The 20,398-nt window shown below is 46.7% G+C and overlaps 1 protein-coding gene across 3 annotated transcripts in view; it reads right to left on the bottom strand.

Annotated features, from left to right (window-relative positions):
- The window catches only part of MICAL1 (microtubule associated monooxygenase, calponin and LIM domain containing 1), a 398,198-nt gene extending 380,902 nt beyond the window's left edge, over window positions 1-17,296 (bottom strand). The window contains exon 1 of one of the 3 annotated variants that reach the window (XM_085639238.1): window positions 17,119-17,296. The gene's annotated coding sequence lies outside the window, so the exon portion shown is untranslated. Of the gene's footprint in view, window positions 1-16,902; window positions 17,041-17,118 lie in introns of those variants that run through there. The other 2 variants (XM_085639240.1, XM_085639239.1) reach the window with 2 other exon arrangements.
- Between the last annotated feature and the right edge of the window lie 3,102 nt (window positions 17,297-20,398).

The raw sequence follows: 20,398 nt of genomic DNA on the forward strand, positions 1-20,398 counted from the left end.
CCGACGACACCCAGCTGCTGATTTCCCTATCGCAGAACACCGCCAACACCCCCACCAACTTTAAGTCCTGTATGCAGGCACTAGCTGAGTGGATGGACTCCCACTGCCTAAAACTCAATGGCTCTAAGACAGAGGTGTTGGTGGTGGGGGGAAAAAGCAAAAACTGGTCAGCCGAGTGGTGGCCTCCATGCCTTGGCCCTACCCCCATACCTTGTGAGGAGGCTAAGAATCTAGGAGTCTGGATGAATTCCTCTCTCTCCTATGATGGCCACATAAGGCGTCTTGTGGGCAAATGTTTTGGAGTACTAAAGACCCTAAACAAAACCTTAGACCTCCTACCCATAGCGGCCAGAAGGACACTGACGCAGGCACTGGTGACCTCTCGGATGGACTATGGAAACATCTTGTTCCTAGGGGCCACCGAGGGCTGCCTGGGCCGCCTGCAAGTTATCCAGAATTCCGCCGCTAGATTGGTGCTAAGAAGACCTAGGAGGGCTAATTCTCAAAAGGCGCTGGATGCCCTTCACTGGCTGCCTGTGAAGAAACGTGTGCTGTTTAAGTGCCTCCTCGTCTGTCACCGAATTGTCTGGGGCAGGTCGCCCGCCTACCTTAGGGATCTAGTCAGCCGCTACGAACCAACAAGGACCCTCCGGTCGGAGGGTGCCGGGCTGCTGACAGTCCCCAGGATAAGGAAGGCTAGAATGGGTGGACGATCTTTTGCGTTCCAAGCAGCTCAACAATGGAACAAACTTCCTCCTGCTCTGAGACTGGAGAGCAGTGAAGCGCTGTTCAGGGCCAAGCTTAAAACACATCTATACACTGTGGTAAATAATTTAATTACCGGGACTTTAATTTGATACAGAAACATAATAAAATAGCTCAGTAAATAAGAGGCAGAATCCGTGGTATTAGAGGTTCGGAATGGGCTTTATTCCAATGGTCGATTATAATCGGTTGCTCCAAGTTCCATCACCACGAAGGTTCAGGAAGTGAAGTACATACATTATTGACAATCAATTACTTTTATACAATAGGCATTTACAGTGAAGCAAATACAAGAGGCGTAACAATTGATAGCATGGATAATATATTCGTGCGTAGCGAGAAATGGGCGTAACTGGGAGTGATTTAAAGAACGTCATCAGATGTGATGTCATAAGAGGGTGGTTCTATGAAAGAATTTCGCAATGTCAGCAGAAATACTTGGCAGAAATGCGCGCGCAGCAGCATGACGTGTAATTGACGTGCAACTAGGGGGTGAAGGGGACTCAACATTTAGCTCTACATGTGGCGACAGAAGTCTGGAGGGTCAAGTCAACCTAATCCCAAATCATATCTAACATCCCATGTTTAGAGAACTACGTTATCCAAAAGAGAGGTCTCTTCGAGTAGAATCTTATTCTATACTGACTATACTGACTGTTAGTGCGTGTACAAGCGTCTAAGTGTCTACACTGGATGCGAGGGCGGAAACCTTCCATAGCAATAGGGCTATGAATTACTTTCATAAAGACAGAGAAGCCGGGCCTTTGCTCGGTAGCTGGAAGAATGTTTACTTAAACTACTAGACAGGAATGCATCGGGCAGGGAGCGGAGTAGATAATTTTGAAGGTGAAATACAGTTTTTTGGCAGGCAGCGGGCTGATGTCAGACTTCGTGAGCCGCGCAGGGAAATGAGACAAAGTTCATGGTTACAGATGCAGGCTCAGACTGGAGCTTTCAGAGGCAGAAGGCAAGAAGAGTTCGATGACAGAATCAGGGCCTACTTGCCTGGACTGTAAAATGGCATAAGTGAACCATATAAAGCCGGTGGTCTTTCATACTTAAAAATGGAATATCCGGCCTATTCATGGCGGATCTGACAGAGGACATGTTGACGGTGGACGCACATGTATTTGCGTCTTCATAACTGGAACTGGAGGGAACATACATGTACTTGTGATTCATACATGGAACCGTTGGGGTCCAAGATAGGGGACATAACTGATCAGAAAAATCCATATTTCCACAACACTGTGTAGGTCACAGGCTCTCATGGTGATCGCTGGTAGCTTTAGCGCGGGGACACGCCGAGATGGCGTTACTGAGCGCTCTATAAGCTCTCTATAAATAAATAAATAAAGTGTGGGCACTAAGGGCTGGCACAATCACGTGGACAATGGAGAGTAGACAAAGCAAACCGAGAAGCACAAGGACAACAGAGGGTGAGCAAAGAGTTGGGGGAACCACACACAAAAGAGTGTGGGCAGGAGGGGCTGGGCAAGCACACAGTCAATGTAGAGTGGGCAAGAGGAGAAGTAGACAAAAGGAAAAAGCTGGAAAACACATGCACTCTCATAGATTTGTTAAACAAAAAGAAAAATGTAGCACCTGCAAAAGCGAGCAGCGGAAGGACACAGTAATGTGTTTGCCCCTCCCCTGGAGCATGGTCACAAGAGGAAGATAAGCCAATGGAAGTGAAGTAGAAGCATGCAAATGAGAGTGGCAAAGAAGCCAAGCAATGGTAAGCTAAGTCCACTGAAAGGTTACAAAATGTCTCAACAGACTGTGCATGTGCTGTCTGAGGCAAGACCTAAAAAGACAGCCTTTCAAATCTGTTTGTCTTCTGGAAATGTATAACTTGATACAATTTGTCTTTGTTCCCCAAATGGACTGCTGGCCTGGACAAGGTGTGAGATTGCAGCTGTCTTCAAAGTTCCACCTTTTACACTTTCTGCTAGCCCAGCAAAATACTAGACCAAGAGAATTGTGATTGTCCATGAACTTGGGCATTGGAGGAGGCACATACGAGGGGAGTAAATAGAACCATCTACCCCTGCAGGCTGTTCCAACACGCAATACACACATTGAATTCATGGGCACTGGGACATAGGTGGGCTGATTTACTGGGGACACCCTGGATGCAACATAAGAACAGTTGTCACAACCAAAGTTATGGAAGTAATACTTGAATTCATCTCAGTCACTAGCAGGACTAAGACTAATGTGCCTATGGTAGGTCTTTGTCAAGGATGGCATAGTTGGTGAAAAACAGAAGGCTAAAATGTGGTCCATGCGACAGCCAGTGGCTGAGATTAATTCCAGTACTCGGTCACCTTGTTGTGGTAGATGCACTAATTGTGATAGGATGTTCCCTGACGTGGGTCCTATGCTCACTGTGGCACAGTTCTCTTAAATGTGGATAAACTGGTCTGGGTTGCTTGTGTTCATGTCTGAAGGAGACTTGGCCTGGCAGTTTGGAATGGACTGTCCCTGATGGAGCATAACCAAAACTGTTTTGCATATGGGAGGTCCCTGCATACAGCAGCATAGTGACCAACAATGACGGGTTGGAATTTAGCCCTGAGAGATCACTAGTAGCTGAGATTTATTCAAGTGCTCTTTCCATCTTTCTGTTTCTTGCCAGTTCTCCCACTTTTCTAGCACTGCTACCTGTTGCATGCCAGCCTTCCTTCCTACAGTGTTGGATATGCCATGATGCTTGTGGAGAAATTTCAGACTCACACATCCCCTAATAATATTCACTAAAATACACCCATGCAGAATATGTTACTTATCTAGAGACTATCTAATCATTCCCTAAATATACTCCATTGGACACTCCAGACCATAAAGATGGTACTAGAATTTAGTTATATAATGAGACTTGCAAATGTGTGTTTAAGGGGATCTTTGCGGACTAACATATCGGTCCAGTGGGCTTACTCAGTGCCCTTCACCAACATGCGCTATACACCACTCCTCAATCTACATTCTTCTTACTACACACACACACTCTCTGCTCCCTTCTTACTATACACATGCACTATCAAATGCCTATAGTGCGCTCTTAATACAAACCTCTCACATGCCTACTAACCTCATACTACACACGCAAATCTGCCCTCTAAATGGAAACATACCAGCCCACAGGCCTCTGCTCAATTCATACCACACACAAGCACACCATCATCACATGCAGATTCTGCCCTCGTAATACAAACACATCTTCCTGCATGGCTCTGCCCACACCTACACACATCCAAATATCTCATATTATACATTCATCTCTTATCCATACCCTTGGGCGTTATTCTGGGTAGGAGCTTCTACACATGACTTGCCCATGGCTAGCACTGGCACTGCCCTTGCTACTCTTGATTTTCAGTGGTCAAGGAGGAAGTGGCTTCAACAGCCTTCTTTACCTTCTGTACTATATACACCTTGCCCTTCACATAACTTCCAAGCAGCAAATGGGAGATTGTAGAGGGGCTGAGAGTACAAGAGATCACCCTGGTGATGGCAAGAGTGTGTGATGTCATGCCTGCAATCTCCTGGTAATTTGTTGACTACATGTATATCACCGCATATTGCCCCTCTGGTTCATCTAAATGGCCCTCATCTCTGCTCCCTATTTACTACCCAAACACTATGTTCATGTGCTTCTGTTCCTCCAACTATACACACACAAAAAAGGTCACATGAGATGCAAGCTATTGTAAGGCCAGAGGCTAGGGACAGGCCAGTGGGATTGGAGGGGTGAACGCTCTGTAGATAGTTGTATACTTGTTGATTCACAACATCACAGCCATCTTTTCCCTTGCACACAGATGTGCACTCTGAGGTGGTCTCTTCTCTCACACTCTGCTGCTTTTGGAGATACTGCCACATACAGAGTCTCAGAGGGCCAGCAATGAAAAGAATCCAACCAGTTGTCATTACACAAGTCTGTAGTACTCTCTCTCTCTCTCACACGTCAGTAGGTGCGCCCCTAAAGGTTCCCTAAAGTTTGTTATCTTTGAGGATGTCATAGTGGGTGCTGACCCACTACTACATCTGCCACTCAAAGAAAATGTAAAGAACACTTGTGTGATTATCTGGTCTTCTGAGACGCACAATGTTCCAACTGGACACAGAATAACAAATCTCCAGCTGGAGCTGAACACAGGCACTGTCTGCATCATAAAAACATCCTGCATTAGCCTAACTAGGACTCTTTGCAGGGACATTTCAGAAGTCTCAGGGCAATCAGGAAATACTGGAGTTAAATTGTGACAGTGAGAGACTTCTGCCTCCACAGCCCCTTGCTGTTGGACTCAAAACTGAGCACCAAGTACACCCCTTTACCACTTAAATCTCTGGGGAGCTGGGGCAGAGTATTCCAATTCTTACTCAGAGAGGAGGTGTGAGCTAGAAACTCAAACTCAATTTAGCAGGTACCAATTAATAAATCATTGCGCGACCATTGCTTATACTTGAGAAAGCAAAAGTACTTTATTCACAGAGCACAGACAACTAATACACACAAAATGAACACAATAATACAAACACTTATCACTGGGGTGTCAGAACAATACTGAAGTTAGTCTCAAGTTATTACAAGTGTGTAGGAAGGTGGAATCTGACTACATGGTTGCCCCCACTTTTTTTCTGGTGTTTTGAGGGTTTTGACTAGTCTGGCTGGGATCCTGCTATCCAGGACCCCAGCCTATCTGCTTACTCCCTTAAACAACATGGAGTGCATATTAGATGCACTAGTGATTGGATACTGTGGTACCTTATGAGCCCCTAGTATATGGTACCTTAGTTACCAAGGGCATAGGTACTTCACAGGTCTACCAGGGGCTGAAGCATGTATTATGCAACCCCTGGGAAGCAGACTAAATCTGACACCACAGGCCTGCTACTGCAGCCAGGGCGAGGTAGTGTTAGCACTCCTCACTGAGCTATAGGATCACTATATCTCTCCCTGCACACACATTTAAACCTATCAGTTACCCCTAAGGCAGGCCCTGTCAATCCTGAGGGCAGGGTACTTGGTTTCCATGTGAGGGGGTGCCTCGGCCTGAGCAGGGCCCCTCTGCAGCTCTCAGGGTCTATTCTCTGGGGCTGTTTGTGAATGCGGTCAAACCATATACTCTTAAGTGCATTATAACCTTGTGGTAAATGCTGACTCTGGGATGGCTGCATCAAAACAGGTCGTGTTTGGTGTCAAACGCTTTGGAATCATACCCCCACACCAGTAACTGGTGTGGGAGTATGATCCCAACCTTCTAGAGGGATAGACATGTACCTACTGTGGAAACACGATAGAATCCTGAAGAGCCCTGGCATCACAAAATGGATGCCACCAGTCAGACACTGGGCTGCCCTCCTGCTGATGACCGAAACTCGCAATGGAGGAGGCCCAACAATAGGCATCCTGTCACAGGGAGGTGTGGTCACCTCCCAGACAGGGTTTAGTGTATTGGGCTCGGTGGGTGCACTCCTAAAGTGCTTTGAAGTCCTGCACTGGTGGAGCAGTAGGCTCCTCTGTGCATATGCCAGCTCAAACCGGTGAAGGGGCTACCTGCCCCTGATCTGGTGCAAAACTGGACAAAGGGAAGTGGGTGTAGCCACCCACTCCCCTGACCCTCCCATAGGCGGGGTCATAAAGCTAGTCCCTCCCTTCCTTCTAGTATAAGGTAGGGAACCCTTGCCATTGCAAACTAGATATCCCTGGACGACGCTCTGAAGAAGAATCCTGGACCTTCGACGTTCGACTACCTCTGGAAGACTGAAGAATCTCCCTTGGAGTCAAGGAGTGACTCCCCTGCTTGGCAGGCACCAAACTTTGCAATCAACGGTCGCAAACTTTCCCGCTCCCGCTGGAATTCAAAGACCCTGCATCCTAGGAAGTGGATTTCCTGACTTTTCCAGGACCATCGTGAGTCCCCAGCGACGCGGAGGCAAGTGGACCCCACGAGTTACGAGGAACCGCAATCCCTGGGTACTGTGCACTATTTTGGAGTGTAACCCCTTCACGATGTTCTACGAACATGTGCATTGGACCACATGTGGTCCAAGCCTCCAGCAGGATTTCCACTGAAGATCAGAGGCCTACCCCATCCCGAGTGACCATCGGCCCCTGTTGAGTGAATCCTCCCAAGGCGTCTTCACGATCCCTTGCCGGTTGGCTTTTGGGTCCCCAGAAGACTTTTCTACAAAACCAAAGGGCTCCCTGGTTGCTCCAGGCCTGCCCTGACTTACCCTCACAGGGTGAGTCCCTCAGACCTTGCTGGTCTGCGCCGCTGACTTTTTACACTTTCCACGAGACATGCTGTTGCCAAGGCTTGTTGGCTCCAATCTGGTCACAGACAGTAAGCTGCAGACTTCGTAGGACACGCCGAATCCAGCTCCTGGTCTTTGTCGACGCCTCCTGAACCTCGTGGCTGAAGAGTCAAGACACCCGTGGATCACCTGAAATCACCCGACAACTGTGGGCATCCATCTTCCTTGCCACGGGTCACTGCCAAGTGACTTTGAACACTGTCCCCTCTGCTTTCAGGTCTTCCTTCCACTTAATCCAGGCTTGGATTCCACCGGACACTTCTCCTGTCTTCACAAGCAGCAAGTCTTCTTTGGCTCCCATGGAAAACGACGCCGCGACCCGACACCAAAAGACACCTATGCACCCGGCTTCCCTGGGTGAGGTAACTCCAGCACTACGGTGCTCCTGTGGGTGTTGGCTCTAGAACTACTTACTCTGTAAGTGACTTGCTTGTAGACTCTCCCGAAGTACACTAAAACTCTAAATTTCCAATCGCGACTTGCTCCATGAAGTCAATTGGGATCCGCGGCTGTGTTCTCACACTGCATGCGTCTCCCGTGGGTCCTTTACTGACCTGCCTTGGGTGGATTAGTGAGGCCCCAGCACTTCTGAAGGCCCTAGGCCTTGTCCCCTTGCAAGTCGTTATCCCGAAGTCTCTTTTTTAGGTCTCGCCTGAGCCAGCGCTTTAGCGCTGCTCTCTCGAGAGCTTTTGTAAATGGGGGATCTGGAAGTGCAAACGAGTGCTTTCAGGCCTCCAAATACAGTGCATGTGCGCCGGGCGCGCGCACCATTTGGCAGCCTGCACACCATTTGTTTTCACTTTCGCGGCCGCACAGCCACTTTGATGTTTGATCGCGATCGCGATCACTTTCACTTTTGCGGCCGCACGGCCGCCTGTTTTGTCTTCCTTACTTATTTTCCTTCCTCCAAGCCTTTACCCATGTCTTGCTTACTTTCCACCCTCATTCCCTCTATCTCACCTGCATTTCATTTACTTCCTCTATGTCTCTGACCCCCCCTTGCTTTCCTTCCTCACTCATGAATGTCTCTCTTCTTTACTATATCTCCTTCTCCATGGCTCTTTCTCTCTTTTGCTTCCTTTCCTCCCTCATGACTCTATCCCTCCCTTGCTTCCCTTCCTCCCTCCATGAATGCCTCTCCTTTACTTTCTTTCCTTCCTCCATGCCTCTATCCTGTCCTATCATGTCCTAATCTGCTGCCCAGTAACGTCCTGCCTACGCTTCCCTTACCCCCACCCTTTCCAGCAGCCCGGGTTCTGCTCCCGGGGGGTGGCCTCCACTAAGGCCCCCGGTCCAGCCACAATCCCCTCCCTTAGGGGTGAGGGGGCCAAACCAAGGGGCAAAGCACTTGTAATCATTCTGCCTGTCTTCGCCATCCCGGCGTCACCTCCTGCCAGAGTGGGTCAGGCTGTTGCCTGTCCCCTGCCCTTATTTGCAGTGATATTGCAAGCACCCATTACTCTACTCCTCTGCATCTTCTCTAAAATAGATGCACTGAGTATTATTATTATTTCAGGGGAACTTATATTACACATTGCTTTCCTTGATGCAGCTACAGACGTTAGGTCAGGATGGGCTTTAGAGTCAGAAGCGCCTGGTGCGACAATTTTTTTTCTCGCTTTCTTTAAGGATGTTGTGGTTATTGTCATATCCCAAATCACATGTGCCGATAACTCCTTCAGTGCTATTTGTAGATATTTCTAAAATTGTGAACTTTGATTCAGCTGTATTTCTATATATTGACACATCCTCTGCAAACCAGTGAGCTTTAGAACTAGCGATTAGAGCGGGGAATTTGATGCAGGGTCGTTCATAGAACTCAAAGATAACACTTAGAAATATAGTGCATATATTATTTAACGAAAAGTTAAGCAAGTGAAGGCATACAGTAACCACCCCCTAGGCTCACAGAAGTGCTGATCACAAAAACAGGAAAGACTGCACTGTACGCAGCACAAGGCACACAGGCTGCACCCTTTGCTTGTCCTGTAATGTTGCCCCGTCTCTGCGTGGGCGCTGCGTCCAATGGGTACACGGGTCTGGAGAATTCATTCAAATGAGAAGGAGCCATTTATGTAGTTGGTGGTTCTAAAAATGTGGCATCGATCGAGTCTTCTTAGGCAAATGCGGCACACCCCTGCTCTAGGTCACACCTCAGACCTCTGTGTTCTTGTCCAGCTGAATCGGGTCTTTAAACAAACACGCTGCGTGATAAACTCACCACACGGCTGCTTTGATGCACTCGAGGGAGATGAATCAAATTCAACCACTCATCTAACCAATCAGAACACCCAGTCACTAATCCACCCGCTCATCTATCTACACATCCACCTACCAATCTCTCATTCATCCACCCATCTGCCCACTCGACCATTCCTCCACCCGCTCTTCCAGCCACCCACTCATCTATCAAAGTAGGCGCCCGCTGACCTAGTCATCCATCTGCTCCCTTGTCCCTCCCTCTAGCCGCCCACCTACTCATCCACCCACTCATCCATCCACTTATCCTTCCTGCCACTCATCTATCAAAGCATGCACCCGCCATCCATCCATCCATTCATTCATCAGCTCACGTGTCCATCACTCCGCCCACCCATGTTGCGTGCCTATGGGAAGAGTCCAAGAACGCGCATGTTCCCCGTTCCTCGTGCGCAGCTCCCCCTCTGTTTTTGCTCTTTACGCGCGGTGGGTGGCTCCAGGCCCTCTCACTAATTTGCTGTTTGGGCTGAGAGCGCCAGGAGTAGTGAGGGGGCGTGAGAGGCAGCAGTCGCATGGCCCCTTCATTACTGGGAGTCCCTTGTGTACTACAGCAGTGCCCTGGGGGCACGCACGTAGACCCCCACCCAGCACTGTGTGCAAGACGGCCCCTGGTGTGAGCAGCATCTAGGCACAGTCCTAAAACTCCGAGCCTCAGAATGGAAAGTGTTGGGGCATGACATTCAGAACTGCTCGAAGTTCACACATGTGATAGATATGGCGAGTGGATAGGTATGTGGGAAGCATGGGGGAAGTAATCACAGACATGTCAAACTGTGGGAGATCATGTGCTTTATCTGCCTATAAATACAGTTCTCATATTTCCATGGAATTAGCCATTTATTAGAGTTTTTTTGCTCAACAACATATCTGAGACATTTCGCACAGACCATCAGTATGTCTTTAAGGTTGTGTGAATGCACGTTCTGTAACTTTTGAAAGTTTACTGTGCATACGGAAACATCCCTGAGCTCCCTGACCTCGGCAGGGTGGTGGATTTCCCCTCATGGACAGTGGCGTTACTGTGTGGCCTTCTGGCACGCATCTGTAGAATGGCTGGACCCCCAATGTACAGGGTTTGAAGATGACCACTGTGTGTGTAGATATCGACTGTATTAAATACCCCTCTCAATAGCCCCCCGTGTAACTCTAGATTGGGTCTGGCTGTTGGGGGCCATTGGTGAACCCCTCTCACCAACAGCTTCAGAAGCATAAACCAGCATTTGCAATGCAATAGGTTTCGCATTTGCGAGTGTTTAAGCTACTAGCATTGCAAATAACAATGCCTTTTGTTTTAATAACCAAAACATAAATTAAAGACATTGTAATTTACAATGCGAATAGCTCAAACTCCTGTAAATGCGAGACCTATTGCATTGCAAATGCTTGTTAGTATATGGTCTGGTACGCCCCTAGGGCCCCAGCCATATTTGTGCTTAACTTGTTAAGAAATGTTGATTTGTGCATATGTCCTTGACTTCTAATCTCATAAAGAGATTAGTAGAGTGTGTCTAGTAATAAATACATATATATTTTATATCGCATCTTGCTACACCGCCTGCAGGACATTGGCATTTGTGGTTCAGCTCTGCAGTGGTTCCGCTCCTTCCTCAGTGATCGCTCCTTCTGCGTTGCCACCCCTCCTTTTCAGTCCAAGTACCATCCTTTGGACCTGGGGGTCCCTCAGGGCTCCTCGCTGAGTCCCACGCTTTTTAATCTGTACGTGCAGCCGCTGGCTGAGGTCGTCAGGCAATGGGGCCTTACCATGGTCTCCTATGCTGACGACACTCAGTTGGCGGTTACGATCAGCGGGGATGCCAAGCAGGATGCCCTCAGGTTCCGAAGTGGACTGAAAGAGGTGGCCAGCTGGATGAATAACAACTGTCTCCAGCTGAACGCGTCAAAAACAGAGGTGATGATCGTTGGAAGGGAAGCGGACCACTGGGGGGACGAATGGTGGCCTCCAGAGCTGGGATCAGCGCCGGCCCCTGTCCTGGAACTCAGGAATCTCGGAGTATGGCTTGACCACACGCTAAGCTTTGTGACTCATACAAAGAGAGTGGCGGCCTGCTGTTTTGGAGTACTACGCGGGCTAAGACCCCTGCTGCGATTCTTCGATGCTCCTACAAGACAGCTGGTCATTCAAGCAATGATCATCTCGCGGTTGGATTACGCCAGTTCTCTCCTATTAGGAGCGAACCAAGCCGAGATTCTTCGTTTACAACGAGTCCAGAATGCGGCGGCTAGGGCGGTGGTTGGTCTGCCTCGAACCTGCCCTACCTCTAACACCCTGCGGTCCTTGCACTGGCTCCCGATATGCAAGCGTATCCAATTCAAGGCTCTCTGCCTGGTTTTTAAAATTCTGAGAGAGTTGGCACCCGGAATACTCAATACACTGATCTCTCCCTATGTTCCTACCCGCTCACTACGATCCCTTGGACAGTCCTTGGTGGTCGTCCCCCGTTTCAGACTTAGTCGGATGGGGGGTCGCTCCTTCCGCGTGAAAGCCGCAACCCTCTGGAATGCGCTCCCCTTGGAAATCCGCCTTTCGAATGACCTAATGTCTTTCCGCAGGGCCCTGAAAACCTTCCTGTTTTAATTGTTTCTAGCTCCTATTGTTTGCTTTTTGTTACCGGACCTAGTGTTGTGTTGTGTTTACCTTTCCCTGCGCCAGGACGCTCCTTCGCTGGAGCAGCTGTGCGCATTAAAATGCAACTAACATAACATAACATAACATATACCTGTGTGGTGTCCTTTCATTTAGTAATTCAAGAGATTATAAGGTAAAACAAGCTGCTTTACATTCCTCTAAAGACTTAGCCTGAAGGCTGCTCTCCACAGCTACCACTAGGATAGCTTTCTTTAAAAGGTTGTCTTAAACCTACTACCATAAGAGTCTAATTGTACTGGTGCAAGGTGTCCACTTTAACTAGTGAACAGCATATACCAGGCAACTTCTCACAAAGTGACACAACAAATTCAGGGTTAAACCACATTCAGGTGCCCCAGGGTGTGTGGGCTACAATGTGTTTCCTTTCACTCTCCCCAGGTATAAGCTGTAGGTACAATGATAGCAAGGCTGGTAGAGGATAGTCGTCTATAGGATATTCGTATAGCTGCCCTGGTGCGCGTCAGAGTTGCTGTCCCGCAAACTACAAGCTGATCCTTTAATTTCCAGTAAGCGAATGCATCCCACAGTGTGTTGTGGGCTGAGCCTGGGGCACCGTTCTGGCTTGTGTGCACATTATACAAAACTTCTGGGAGTGCACTCCCGGTTGCAGCAGGGATCTTGTTGAGGTAAAACCGCTGAATGAGAATAGGGCTTTATCTAGCACCACACCACCACAAATGTTTCTGGGTCTGGGGTGAAACTTCTGAGTACAGTTACAATTTTCTTCAGCTACAAGCAGTCGCTGGCACTGCCTAATTAGGTCAGTTTGTTGTAGTCACTGTTCTGCCATTTCCTGCAAACCTCTGGTGTCCTCTGTGGACCAATCAGAGGGAGCATGAAAGGCCTGCCTGTGGCAAGCACAGATTCGGAGGAGCAGTGTAATTTTGCACTCATTTGAGTAATTACAGGGCGGTGTCATAATAATGAGTAGTCAACACTCTAATATATTTTGTTTGATTAATGCTACTAAGGAGAGTGGAGTAGTGCATATTTAAATTACTCCACCTGGAGAATTGCGTCTAGAAGGTGATTAATAAAGGTCTATGTAACATTTATATTAATGTCACAGGGGAAGTTAACATAAAATATGTCCCATTGTGAGGTTAATCAAATATAATGTGTATGTGAAAACTAATGTTTAAACATTTATTTATACGTGTAACAAGAACTTTTCTATGCAGTTGCATTTAGAGTGACATCTTTGTAATTCTTTACACTTATACATATCTTAAGAAGCTGCATGTGTTGTGCACACATTTTGAAACCCTGTGCACTGCTAAAGTTGACCAGAGTTGGCCTCAAGAAACAGTTTGGTTCTTGCTCATGTTTAAATCTAACATGTAATTTGTATTTTACTTCCAAAGTAGTATGCATTAGTTTGTTTCCACTGCAGTTATGGACAAGGCCTTATTAGTTAGCATAGGAGTTTTTTTCCATTAGATAGCAAGGCATGAGAAGACTAATTAGCACGGAGAAGAGCAGCAAGTAGCAAGAAAGTGAGTTCTCATTGAAGAGGAGAGGAATGATCGAAGGCAAACGAAGTTGCAACTTATCGGTGTGTGAAAGACGGTGCAAGTACCCAGTTGTGCCAGAGCCATGGAAATTTACTCGCAAGAGTCACAGGGGATTATCTACCCTGAATTCAATTTATATTTTATGCTGAAACATAGTGAGGGACAGGGGAGACTGAGTCTGCTTGTGTGGCTTTATGCTACTTGACCCATGGTTGGAGTGGCTTCTACTGTGACTTCGACGACAGCTGACATTTCTGATTCCACCTTTAATAAATGCTTCTTAGTTCAGGGTTACCCTTTTAAGTTAGTATAGAGAGAGATAGCTTGCTCATGCTTACTTTGGAGAACCATTTGATGCAATTCAATATTTAATTATTTTGCTGATTATTTGCTTTGTCATCATAGAGTCAGTTGTCTGCTTTGTATATAGGGTAAATCTGTGCAGGAGATTTTGACTCATTTTGTTCGTTCTATACGATTATGTTCAGATTAGTCTAAATCTACTTGTTTCTAAATGTATAATTAAACTCTACTAAACACAGATTAAGTCATCCAGTGGATCATTGTGTGATCACATTGGTTACACTGCATTGAGATGTTAACAAGCTATTGTTTTCTCCTTTTATCTCACATGCTGCTATTATGACCATCGATCTGGAGATAAATGTTGAGTGGGCCCAAGCTCCATCACATCCTCTGGGGACATTGATGGAGGCCAACATCAAATTCCTCCTGCACATCTCTTCAAGGAGTTCCTCTTTTAGGATACCTTTAGTACCGCTCTCAAGCCGTCAGTGCAGAACTTCCCTGTTTCGGTCTCTGAACGAGTTGGCAGTTAAGGGACCCAAACCTAGAGTTCAGAACTTGTTAATGTGAACTCCTGGGACAACGATTGGAGGGGTTCTGTCCCATACTAGGTTTTCAGCTCGAGGCTGATGATTCTACAGGCTCAGCTAGACCACCAAACTTTAGATGGTTCCTGTTTGCGCGTTTCCCTCACAGGCTGGTCAAGATGCAGGTTTTGGCTTCTAATTTCAGCAGGAAGGCAGGGTGAGGTGGGGAATTTCTTGGCACAGAGACCCAAAACAAAAGGCACAAAAGATGGGGAGGTATCCTCGCTCAGCTTACATTACAACCCGTTTGGGGTAACACCTGGGGAACGAGGAAGCAAAAGTAACGAACGACAGTTCCTATACTCCACAGGGCTCTCCGTCTCCTTTCAAGACCGCAGTCTAGTTCACGTCAGCGGATCTCAGGAATGCTTCGGAAGAGTCCTACAGTCATACTGCTCCCTGGCAAGCTCCCACCAACATTCAGCTTGTATACCATCCACAAAAGAACCAAAATGAAGCAGTGCAAGATAGCGCACAAATTCCATACAGCTACACATGCACGGTGTTAACATACATGTGACAACCATGTCCTACACAGATGGAATGAAAGACCGGTTACCAGAGACTGGCAGAAAATGTGAAGCAGGGTAGACAAGATGGCAACGCAGAGTACAAAAATAAAAAATACCCAGGGATTCACTACATGAGGAACACATGGGGGGGGGGGGGGCTTGCTCTGCAGAGGAGATCTTTGGGTGAAGGGACTATAATATTGTTTTACTTGAAAGCCAGCAGCTGAGGCGTCAGCCTAGTGAAGCCCCTAGAGTCTGCGACCATTGAGAGCAAGAAGCAGCATAGCAACCTTGCCATAGTGCAATTCATATGAATGGTACCCCATCCCACTGACTGTGGACACACAGTGTGGTCAAGGCCCGCCCTTACTGTTCAATGTGGGATCCACGCTCCAGCCTCCACCATGAGGCAAACCTTGACTGTTCGGCTTTGCTTCCATAAGCGCGTGAAGGCGAGTAGCTCAACTATCCAACCGGAATCCAAAAAACAGAATTAGTGCCCTGAGGTTAACAAAAATTCACGCAGCGGTATCTGCCCAAAGACCACAAGAACTGGCCCGCAACGCTTGAAATTCACTATTTGTCCGCATGGTCTAAAGCACAACGCTGGCATGATAATGTATTTTATGAAAATGCTTCAAACGTGTTTACAACACATTACACGGGACGTATTTATTTTTAGAATACAGGTTCACTGTACCTACAACCAAAGAACACTCTCCTGAGAAGGTGCAAGAGACCAAATATTTAATAATTAGTTGGAGGGGTTGAGTGGGTGATGACATAATGGTGCAACCATGGATTATAAGGAATAAAATACCCCATATGGTAAATTATAAGGAGGACGCAATTCAACTCGGAGTACCACTAAAATATTTTACACTGTTGAGCCACACACTGCCGCTAACTGCAACCTCTTTTGATTCCACAACATGGCGGGGTACTCTAATATATATAATACATCATGATGTCATGTGTAAACAGCTATGGTTTGGTCACCAGCCCTTCTCATGTCAGAACCTGTAATTTTGTTTTTCTCGTTTTAGGTTTGCATCCTATACCTTATTATATTACGTTTACGTGCAGATTTACAAGTCCCAGTTTACAAAGTGCAGAACTTATCCCACCTGCCACTGTCAGAAGATGTAGTTGACCAGATATTAAGGATATGAGGTCATGTGAATGGCACATGCTGCGGTGGCATAGCAAGGGCACCGGGAGCCCTAATGCAAGGAAAGAAATTGACCCTGCAAAAACAACAGTTGATGGCTAGAAAGCAGAACAGTGTCATACATTCACCCCAGTAGAGAGATATGGGACTAAATCCATCCTTTTTTTGCTCGCCATGCCATTCCAGTTTGAACCCAGCCATATGCAAATCAGTCTGGACCCTGTGCCTCATGGGAACAGTCCAGCCCGAACTGCCAAGCCAGGTCCTCCCTGGACTGGAAACAAGCATCCTAGGACCGGTTTCGGGGTTTCACCCCTCTTCAGCCAGGATAGCTTGATTCCAGTGACATGGAGAGCATGGGCAAAAAAACGATGAATTCAACCCAGATCTTTTGACTGGGGGAGAATATTTGCATTGTCAGCATTCCGTCCATCATTTGTTTGCTGTAACATGAAATTGACCTGCCCTCCCTCCTCAGCTGGCTCGATCGTACAATATATATACACATCAATGACAACCTATACTAAGGGATACAGTTGCATGCTGTAACTGGTCTGCTCAAATTTACACCGAGGATGGGTGTGGACAGTTACATATATACATCCACTCAAAAATACGTGCTTTGCATAAAGAACTGGTGTACTTTTTTGGCTTTGTTTTTATTATTGCAGTTTTATGTATCGCGAAATCGACCCTAAGGTACTGGAGCGCTTCACATGAGCACCTGTTACATAACACAAGTTGTTTAAACACAACTATAAACAAGGTAGCGCAGAATCACACAATATAAACTCACATTTGATATATGCGTCTCTCCACTGCGCTTAGATCACACATCCTGTTGGCTCACTGTCAAATGCCCTCAGTGAGTCGGGTCGTATGGTTTGGCCCAAATATGAGAGGTCCCGGTCCTCCAAACTGTGGTGCATTGTACGGAAGTCATCCGTGGTATCCCCACGTACACAAAACGGTCTGTATATCAGCGCACGCGCCCAAAGATAAAAGCCCTTACCGCAGCTGTGGGGTAGACGGGGGCAAGGGGAGCGGTTCCTGTCAGACGTCTTCAGCCAGACTGCGAGGGTCCCGGTGCTCCGAGCGCCCCTGACCCCAGGAGTGCCCCGAGTCAGCAAGCTCAGCTCTCGGAGATCCTGCAGCAGAGTAGAAGCACGGCAGCAGCACGGCGCCTCTAGAGAAAAGGCGGGCCCGCAGCCTGCACCAATTACAGCTCCCAGAGGAAGCAGGAAATGAAATTACACGCAATTTGTGGTGCGGCCAGCAGGCTGCCGGGGTCTGCGCTCCATGCATTCTGCGCTTCAGAAGTTCAACAGTAAAAATAACGTGGTAATTATAAATACACTCGCGTATGTACAGTTATAATATAATAATGTGCGTTACATAGCGTTTGTGTCCCCGGCATTACATAATCCGGATTTGTCCATTCATGTAAGGCATCATCTAGCGGAGACGCCACTTTTACAGACCAGGTTCTGCTTTTTTTCCTTGTACTCAGATACTATAATCAGATCAATACATTGAAGGCATCCATGACCACATATCCCAAAATGCATTAGTTAAGTGAAAGCGTGGGCACGCGTATATCTTCAGGGAAAGGATTCATCTGGTGGTAAGTAACCCTACAACTACTATTAGACTATTAGAGGGTAAAAGTGAACAATAAAACACAAGTCAAAATTAAAAATGCACCCAGACAGACCAATAAAGATAAACATAACGGAGCTGCCCACTTTCCAAGGTCCACAGGTGACTAGTTAGCCACGCTGTTTCCCCCCCCTAGAATTCAGGACTTCTATTCCTGATTTTTTGTTGGATTAAATTCGACTGTAGGACTACAAGTCCCAGAATTCTAAGAAAAAAAACCCGGACTCACCTCAGCAGTCACACGTGTAACGGAAATTTGGTAGCTGTGCCTACGGTTTTGTAGGCGGTGTCCTTGCCAGGGACAAGCCAAACCAAGGCCCATTTTGTGTGTGAAAAAGGCCGCTTTATTGAAACAGGTGCATATTACAAAATAAACAACTGCCTTACAAAACTAAAGCCTCGCTCTACATCAAATAGCTGACCCCTGCCCGCCCCTACGATCCCCTCAAAAGTTCCCCCACCCTGGCATTAACATAACAACATTGCAGTATTGCAGTTAAAACTTTTTGCCCCAATGACACCCCGTTCCCTACCAGCTTTCCTGCAACTGTAACTAACAAACGTCTATCCTGAAACTTAGACTACCTGCCTACCCTTTTCCTGCCCCTGCTCACAAACTTCCAATACTTAACGAAAAACCTGTGCCAACCCTAGCCAACTTTTTTAAACCCCGCAAGCACCTGTTTCAAGCGACAACCTCCATAAGATCCCTTATGCACCTGTTGTGAGAAAGTGCCATCTTTCTTGCATGGTATGCCCCCACTTTTTGCTGAATTGCTGAATGTACTTTGACTGAGTGTGCCCTGGACTCCTGCCAATCAGGTGCCCAGGGCCTATGTTCCTTCCCTAAAACCTAAAATCCCAAATTGGTAAACCCTGGCCACATGTCAGCCCCTGGTAAATGGTATCCTAGGTACATAGGGCCTTGTGATCAGGGAAGGCCTCGTAGGGCTGCAGCACTTATTGTGCCACCCTTAGAGGCCCTGTACCCTAACACAACCACACTGCCCTCGCGGGCTGGGTGTCTGGGTACAAGGCAAAACCAAGAGACGACATGGCACACATCCCTGTGTGAAATGCCCACAACCTACACTGCCCTGGCATACATCAGCCACCCCTCTAGCTGGGTGCCCTATGCCAGTGGTGTGGGCACAGGAGCATTAGCCCTGTGCCCCTACAGTACCCAGGTCCATTCCTGGGCAATGTAAGTGCAGTGCTGCCATTCAAGAGTATATGGTACTGAGAGCTCGTCAAACACGAACTCCACAGCACCATAATGGCAACACTGAAGACTGTATTACGAGAAAGAGCACTCCTCTTGCGCTCCCACTGTCGCACAGCGTAAGAAGGGAATTGACCCCATCAATGTAGTATTATTCCAGGTACTCCAATGTAATCTCGTTATAATCATGACTATTATATTGTCCAGAATTGAATCCAAGTACTCTTGTTTTTTCATCACAACGGAGACAGTATGACCGAATATGTAATATTTATTGACATCTTCAAATACCAATTGTACGCCAATCCAGGCTTTATACAGAGGTACGTCCACATCAATCACATTATGAAGTTAACACGCTTTATGAATACCCAATGCATTTCAAGCCTTCTTGGCTCTTCGTCAGGGGTTACTAAAACAAATATAATAAACAGTTTAAGTACACTTGTAATAGATGTTTAGATGTTTAAAACACCAGCTATATACAGCAAGTTCATTAACCAATTTATATTCAAATTGAAAACAGGTATTTTTAATTATTACCCAATGTGTCTCCCAACACCACCCGCAACTATAATTACCCTCAGTATTCTACAAGCATGCAAAACTTCGTGCCATCCTTTTCACCGAAAAACATTGTCTTGCTCGTGAGTCCTCTTTGTTATACTCACTACCTTAACTATCCACCTCATCCATATCCCACATTTCTAACTTGCAAGGAAAACGCTCACCCTTTCCTGTTCTCGAGTCCTCCCCTCTTTTGCTCCCCTTTCACTCTGACACCTCAACTACCCTCCTTCTCCGTGTCCCAGATTTTTACCTTTCACATAATGTTCACGATCAGGACTGTGATACTTCTTTCTGAGCTCCGTTAACACACTGCTCCTCCCTTCTTACAATCGAGAATGCAAACTATCAGCTGTATTCCCTCTCCCTTTTTACTAGCTAACATCATGTGACTCAATTGCCCAACTCCTCCTCCCAATCACCTCCATAACTCTGCCGGAAAACTCACACTCCCAGAATCCACCTCTCTGATCAACTCCAAAAACTTTTGCATGCGTGTATGTCAAACTAATATGTGCTCATTGAAATACCCAAACTTCCTCTTTCCAACTGGTTTATTTGCAATCATAATTCAATTAATATTCTGAATGTGTACAAAAAATTCCAAATAGTGCAAACAGATTCGTGCGAATTTTCTGCATTGTGAATATCCTGTTACAAATACCAAATAAACTCATCTAAAAAAATGAGAAGAAATCCCCATATGTGGCTGCCATATAAGTAGCTTAAATAGTTCGTATTAAGCGTCCAAGAGTTTTCTAATTCATGACTTGATATCTTCTGTCTCCGTAATGACAAGTTCATTATTCATTGCGTTTCTCGTTTTTCAACCATCCATTGTAGC

Source organism: Triturus cristatus, chromosome 12, assembly GCF_964204655.1.
Source record: "Triturus cristatus chromosome 12, aTriCri1.1, whole genome shotgun sequence".
NCBI classification, from domain to species: domain Eukaryota; kingdom Metazoa; phylum Chordata; class Amphibia; order Caudata; family Salamandridae; genus Triturus; species Triturus cristatus.